Source organism: Bubalus kerabau, chromosome 14, assembly GCF_029407905.1.
Source record: "Bubalus kerabau isolate K-KA32 ecotype Philippines breed swamp buffalo chromosome 14, PCC_UOA_SB_1v2, whole genome shotgun sequence".
NCBI classification, from domain to species: domain Eukaryota; kingdom Metazoa; phylum Chordata; class Mammalia; order Artiodactyla; family Bovidae; genus Bubalus; species Bubalus kerabau.
In genome coordinates this window covers 16,408,604-16,415,493 of record NC_073637.1, presented here as the reverse complement: position 1 = coordinate 16,415,493, position 6,890 = coordinate 16,408,604, and the positions used below count along the sequence as shown (strand labels likewise).

Here is a 6,890-nt window from a genome sequence, read left to right as displayed (position 1 = left end):
TTATCCTGAAGTCACCAATCCTTAGAGCAAGGCTGTTTCACCAACCAGGCAACCAAACAATTAACAGAAGGCAAAGCAAAACAAAAGGGAATAAATGTATTGGCATTTCAAGCATTAATAGGAAAAGTATTAGTGCTTAGAATGTTCTAAGATCCATAAAATCAAAATTTAGAGAGCGTTTCCAAGTTTAGTATGCATTAATAGCCTGTACAAAATTTCTAAAATACAGATTGCTGGACCCAATTTGCAGAATTTTTTGAATCAGGAAGTTTCTGGGGGTTGGGGCTGAGAATCTGCATTTCTAGCAAGTTCTTGGCTATGCTTTGAGGGCCCCTGTTAGTAACTTCTCTTTGACATAGATCTGATTCCTCTTAAAATAAAATTAATTATTCAACCATGCATTTTTAAAAATAAATCTGGGAGACTCAGCCTGCCATCTCTTTGGGGTTTGTTAATAAGCTCTGAATACTATCTCAAAAAAATTTTTTTTATTTGGTGTTTGCTTCAGCAGCCAGTATGCTAAAATTGAAACAATACAGAGACTAGCATGCTCCCTGCATAAGTATGACATGCAAATTCATGACGTTTTCCATATTCTTGAAATCTCTTGTGTGCTGTTGGTAGGAATGAAAAGTGATACAGCCACTATGGAAAACAGAATGGAGATTCTTCAAAAATTAAAATACCATATGATCCAGTGACCCCATTTCTGGGTGTATAGCCAAGAGAATTCAACACAGGGTCTCAAATAGTTATTTGCATACTCAAGTTCATTACAGCATTATTCACAATATATAACAGGTAGATGCAACCCAATATCCATGGACAGATGAATTGATAACGAAAACATGGTATAATCATGCAATTAAATATTATTCAGCTTGGAAAAAAATAGACATCCTGTTACATGCTACAACATGGATGAAACTTGAGGTCATTATGCTAAGTGAAATAAACCAGTTTCCCAAAGATAAATGCTATATGATTCTACTTATACAAGGAATCTAAAGTAGTTCAACTCACAAAAGCAGAAAGTAAAATGGTGGTTGTCAGGGTCTGGAAACCGCAGGGAATAGGGAATTGGGTAGAGAGCTTCAGTTTTGCAAAATGAAAAAGTTTTAGAGCACTGTGAATGTACCTAACACTACTGAACTGTACCTTTAAAATAGTGAAGACTGTAAATTTTATATATGTTTTGCACTATGATTAAAGAAAAATTGCTGATTTAAAGATAACATTTTCCCTGGAGGGCACTGTAATCCTTAGTTGGGGAGGAGTCTGGAGAGAAATGAAGTAGCTCTTTGTAGCTACTCAAATGTAAGCTGGGGACTTACCTTGTTCCAGTGTTAGCAAGCTTACCCCTACTCGTGGGCCTATGGATTCCTAACCTCTCCTATATAATTCTTAAAAGCATTCACACTGGGGTCCAATCCAGAGATTCTAATTTGGTCTGTAAGTGAACCTGGACAGTAGGATTTCTAAAAGATCCCCAGGTGGTTTGAATTATAGCCAGATCTATAAAGCATCGTTTGGATCAGTGATTGTTAAATTATGAAAGGTTAAAAAGATTCTCTTTGGAGGTTTGTCAAACTATAATATGGGCCTACCAGGTGGCGCTAGTGGTAAAGAATTCAACTGCCAATGCAGGAGACACAAGAGATGCAGCTTCCATCCCTGGGTCGGGATTTCCATTTCCCCTGGAAGAGGAAATCGCAACCCACTCCAGTATTCTTGCCTGGAAAATTTCAAAGACAGAGGAGCCTGGTGGGTTATAGTACATGTGGCTGCAAAGAGTTGGACATGACTGAGCAACTGAGCATGCAAACTCTATATGCTCAGTGCTCCGCTATTCTTTTCCTCACAGCCTCAGCCCCAGGCAATCCTGACTATCATACCCCTCCCCTACCAACTGGACAATTTCTAATGCCTCTTTCAGGTAAAATATACCCATGATTACCCTTTGCTATGGTAGAATTCTTCTGATCAGTGGATTGGGCTGAATTTTATATGAAGACATTCCTCACACTCCCCACCCAGTTTTTTGTTATTTTAAACCTCAGTTATAGGGAGTTGAATTCATCATCAACTGGTTTCTATTGATATTGGTAGAAAAGTTTTTGTCTTCGCTGTGTATGCACACAAAGCCCATCCATCCTTTTAAATGCTCCTCAGTCAAGCCTCACAGTTGAAATATAGCATTTAGGTTTAAAAATAAACCTTTAAACTATAACAAAATTCCATTTTTTTTTTTTTTTTGCTTTTGCATTGTTTGACAGGCTATGAATGATTTCGGAGATGATCTGAAGAACAAAGGGATGAAATTTCATTGAGTTAACATTTCTGCAGAGGGATTAGGTCCTGCCAAGGGTGATCTTTGTCTCCCGAAACATCAGTGGTATAAAATCAGAGGGTATGCAGACAATCCTAAGGAGTTGTAACTGTGTTATTAGGGTGTGCTCATTACCAAAGAATCCCAAAAGGAAACAACTCTTCACATATTCAGCCATTTGGAAGCTAGTTTAGATACCCATGAAATCAGAAGTTTGGCAGCACAGGAAATGAGGTTTGCCAACCTAATGCTGTCTAATATTAATTAAATTGAACATAACTCAGTTGTCTGTTTTTTAGGTATTCCCAAGCAGAATACCAGAGAAAAAGAAATAACACTGAATTTGTAGTATATGTATAATTTTAATTATATAATCATGCATGTATTTATAATTATGTATTCCTATTATGTAATGTAAATTGTCATATAGTCTAGATTTCTGAATATTTCTAGAATAACTGAGTAGGAGGGCTGGATATGCCGAATTAATAATTTCCATGAAATTGGTTACCTAGGAAAGTTAACATGCGAATATACTGATACAAGTGTTATTCATATAAATACACATTTTTCTATGCTGTGAAGAAGGCAAGAATATTGCTATGTACCCTGCCCGATAAGCATTCAGGAGTGGGAGCAATTAAAGCTGCCTGGAATTTTATGAGACGACATCACGAGGAAATGACTGCCCAGCTGTGTTCTAAAATGTGCCTAAGAGTGACCAATGCCATTACTGTGGAGGTATTACCTTGGTAATGTGTCCAGTAACACATGAAGGACAAAAGATGATAGCTATCTTGGTGACTATTCACTGCATCCAAATTCTGATGGATTCCTCTTTGTGAAGATGATTATGTATATAATGGAACTATCATTGTATCTTCCTCAACTGGTATAAGCATGTAATATTTAACACAGTGCAAGAAACATCCAATTTCTACTGAGCAACCCAATTTATATTACAGTTAGTCCTGAGGGATATTTAGATGTTAATGTTTAGGCATTACTGAAATACATAAAATTAAATCAGCATTCCCAGCATTAGCGCTAATACAGGAGACACAGACACTGGTTGTACATACAAGGAAAAGTTAGAAGAAGTCGAGGCCAAAGGGGCAGAGAACCTGGGCTCAAGGTCCTAGTCATGCTGTGAAGCTTACCTCAGGTTTCATTAGATATAAAATAAGGATAAATTTGTATATTATAAGCCAGGAATGTCTATAAATTTAGTGAGGGGTTTTGGAAATATACAGATTCTGAACACCTAGCCTGTAATTTATGTATAGAGTGAGGTCTAAGAAAGTGCAAGTGTGAAGGAAAACTCACCAGAAATATCGCTGCTTTCGACCAAGATGGAATAACAGGGACCGAGGGACTGTGTTAACTCTCCTGAAGGAACTCTAAAAAACTGTACGTGTTTGCTAAGTCGCTTCAGTTGTGTCCAGCTATTTGCGATGCTATGGACTGTAGCCCACCAAGCTCCTCTGTCCACGGGATTCTCCAGGCAAGAATACTGGAGTGGGTTGCCATTACCTAAAAAACTGGATACAACATATGAAAAATGATTTTTAAGACACTGGACATCAGACAACAAAGTTTAATAATCCCTATGAGATAGGAGACAAATGAGGTGAGTCTTGATATTACCCCAGACTATTGCATTGAAAGAGTTTTTCAGGTTATGTTTCTGGCAGGAGGGGCCCAGTGTTGGTCTCCCTGTGTTGGAGAAATGAACTTGGAAATCCAATAAAGCCAAAGTGGCTAGAGTTTGCAGAGTAAAGTGCTACAGAGAAAAAACATACAGAAAGATCTCTGAAAAACTGCAGAGGGGATGCCCGTTAGTCTTCAGCTGAGTTCTGACCAGTGCATGCATGTGAAAAGACCATACAAGGGCAGGGAGAATGGGCAACATTCAGTTCAGTTCAGTTCAGTCACTCAGTCGTGTCCGACTCTTTGCGACCCCATGAATCCCAGCACGCCAGGCCTCCCTGTACATCACCAATTCCCAGAGTTCACTCAGACTCATGTCCATCGAGTCAGTGATGCCATCCAGCCATCTCATCCTCTGTTGTCCCCTTCTCCTCCTGCCCCCAATCCCTCCCAGCATCAGAGTCTTTTCCAATGAGTCAGCTCTTCACATGAGGTGGCCAAAGTACTGGAGCTTCAGCTTTAGCATCATTCCTTCCAAAGAAATCCCAGGGCTGATCTCCTTTAGAATGGACTGGTTGGATCTCCTTGCAGTCCAAGGGACTCTCAAGAGTCTTCTCCAACACCACAGTTCAAAAGCATCAATTCTTCAGCGCTCAGCTTTCTTCACAGTCCAACTCTCACATCCATACGTGACCACTGGAAAAACCATAGCCTTGACTAGATGGACCTTTGTTGGCAAAGTAATGTCTCTGCTTTGCAATATGCTATCTAGGTTGGTCATAACTTTTCTTCCAAGGAGTAAGCGTCTTTTAATTTCATGGCTGCAGTCACCATCTGCAGTGATTTTGGAGCCCCCCAAAATAAAGTCTGACACTGTTTCCACTGTTTCCCCATCTATTTCCCATGAAGTGATGGGACCAGATGCCATGATCTTCGTTTTCTGAATGTTGAGTTTTAAGCCAACTTTTTCACTCTCTTCTTTTATCTTCATCAAGAGGCTTTTTAGTTCCTCTTCACTTTTTGCCATAAGGGTGGTATCATCTGCATATCTGAGGTTATTGATATTTCTCCCGGCAATCTTGATTCCAGCTTGTGCTTCTTCCAGCCCAGCATTTCTCATGATGTACTCTGCATAGAAGTTAAATAAGCAGGGTGACAATATGCAGCCTTGACGTACTCCTTTTCCTATTTGGAACCAGTCTGTTGTTCCATGTCCAGTTCTCACTGTTGCTTCCTGACCTGCATACAAATTTCTCAAGAGGCAGGTCAAGTGGTCTGGTATTCTCATCTCTTTCAGAATTTTCCACAGTTTATTGTGATCCACACAGTCAAAGGCTTTGGCATAGTCAATAAAGCAGAAATAGATGTTTTTCTGGAACTCTCTTGCTTTTTCCATGATCCAGCGGATGTTGGCAATTTGGTCTCTGGTTCCTTTGCCTTTTCTAAAACCAGCTTGAACAACTGGGAGTTCATGGTTCACGTATTGCTGAAGCCTGGCTTGGAGAATTTTAAGCATTACTTTACTAGCGTGTGAGATGAGTGCAATTGCACGGTAGTTTGAGCATTCTTTGGCATTGCCTTTCTTTGGAATTGGATTGAAAACTGACCTTTTCCAGTCCTGTGGCCACTGCTGAGTTTTCCAAATTTGCTGGCATATTGAGTGCAGCACTTTCACAGCATCATCTTTTAGGATTTGAAATAGCTCAACTGGAATTCCGTCACCTCCACTAGCTTTGTTCATAGTAATGCTTTCTAAGGCCCACTGGACTTGACATTCCAGGATGTCTGGCTCTAGGTCAGTGATCACACCATCGTGATTATCTGGGTCGTGAAGATCTTTTTTGTATAGTTCTTATGTGTATTCTTGCCACCTCTTCTTAATATCTTCTGCTTCTGTTAGGTCCATACCATTTCTGTCCTTTATCGAGCCCATCTTTGCATGAAATGTTCCCGTGATATCTCTAATTCTGTTGTTTTCCTCTATTTCTTTGCAGTGATCTCTGAGGAAGGCTTTCTTATCTCTTCTTGCTATTCTTTGGAACTCTGCATTCAGATGCTTATATCTTTCCTTTTCTCCTTTGCTTTTCACTTCTCTTCTTTTCACAGCTATTTGTAAGGCCTCCCCAGACAGTCATTTTGCTTTTTTGCATTTCTTTTCCATGGGGATGGTCTTGATCCCTGTCTCCTGTACAATGTCATGAACCTCAGTCCGTAGTTCATCAGGTACTCTATCTATCAGATCTAGTCCCTTAAATCTATTTCTCACTTCCACTGTATAATTATAAGGGATTTGATTTAGGTCATACCTGAATGGTCTAGGGTCTTCCCTACTTTCTTCAATTTCAGTCTGAATTTGGCAATAAGGCAACATTAAATCCTGATAAAAAAAATCCCTTGGCAAACTATGGGAAAGGGGAACTTAACCTGATAAAGAACATGTGTGAAAAAAAAATCTTGCACTTAACATTATAATTAATGGTGAAAGAATTATTTCCCCTTAAGATCAGAGCCAAGACAGGGATATTTGCTCCTATTTCTATTCAGCATGGTATTAGTGGTTCTAGCTGATGCAATTAGTCTAGAAAAATAAAAATAATTACATCCAGATTGGAAAGAGTGAAATAAACTTGTCTTTATTTGTAGGTGGTCTTATTGTCTATGTAGAAAACTTGATGGAATTTACACACACACAAAAATAAGAACCAATAGATGAGTTTAGAAAAGTTATGGGATATAAGATTAACATATAAAACTAAATTGATTTAGATATATTAGCACTGAATATTTGGAAGCTGCAATAAATGTCATTTACCGGAGCATAAAAATAGAAAGTACTTAGGGATAGATTTAGCAAAAGGTGGATAAAATTTGTACATTGAACTATGAAATATTTCTGAGATAATTTTTAAAA

The 6,890-nt window shown here is 38.8% G+C and overlaps 1 pseudogene; it reads left to right on the top strand.

Annotated features, from left to right (window-relative positions):
• Nucleotides 1–499: 499 nt before the first annotated feature.
• Nucleotides 500–599, top strand: LOC129627471 (uncharacterized; annotated as a pseudogene).
• Nucleotides 600–6,890: the final 6,291 nt, after the last annotated feature.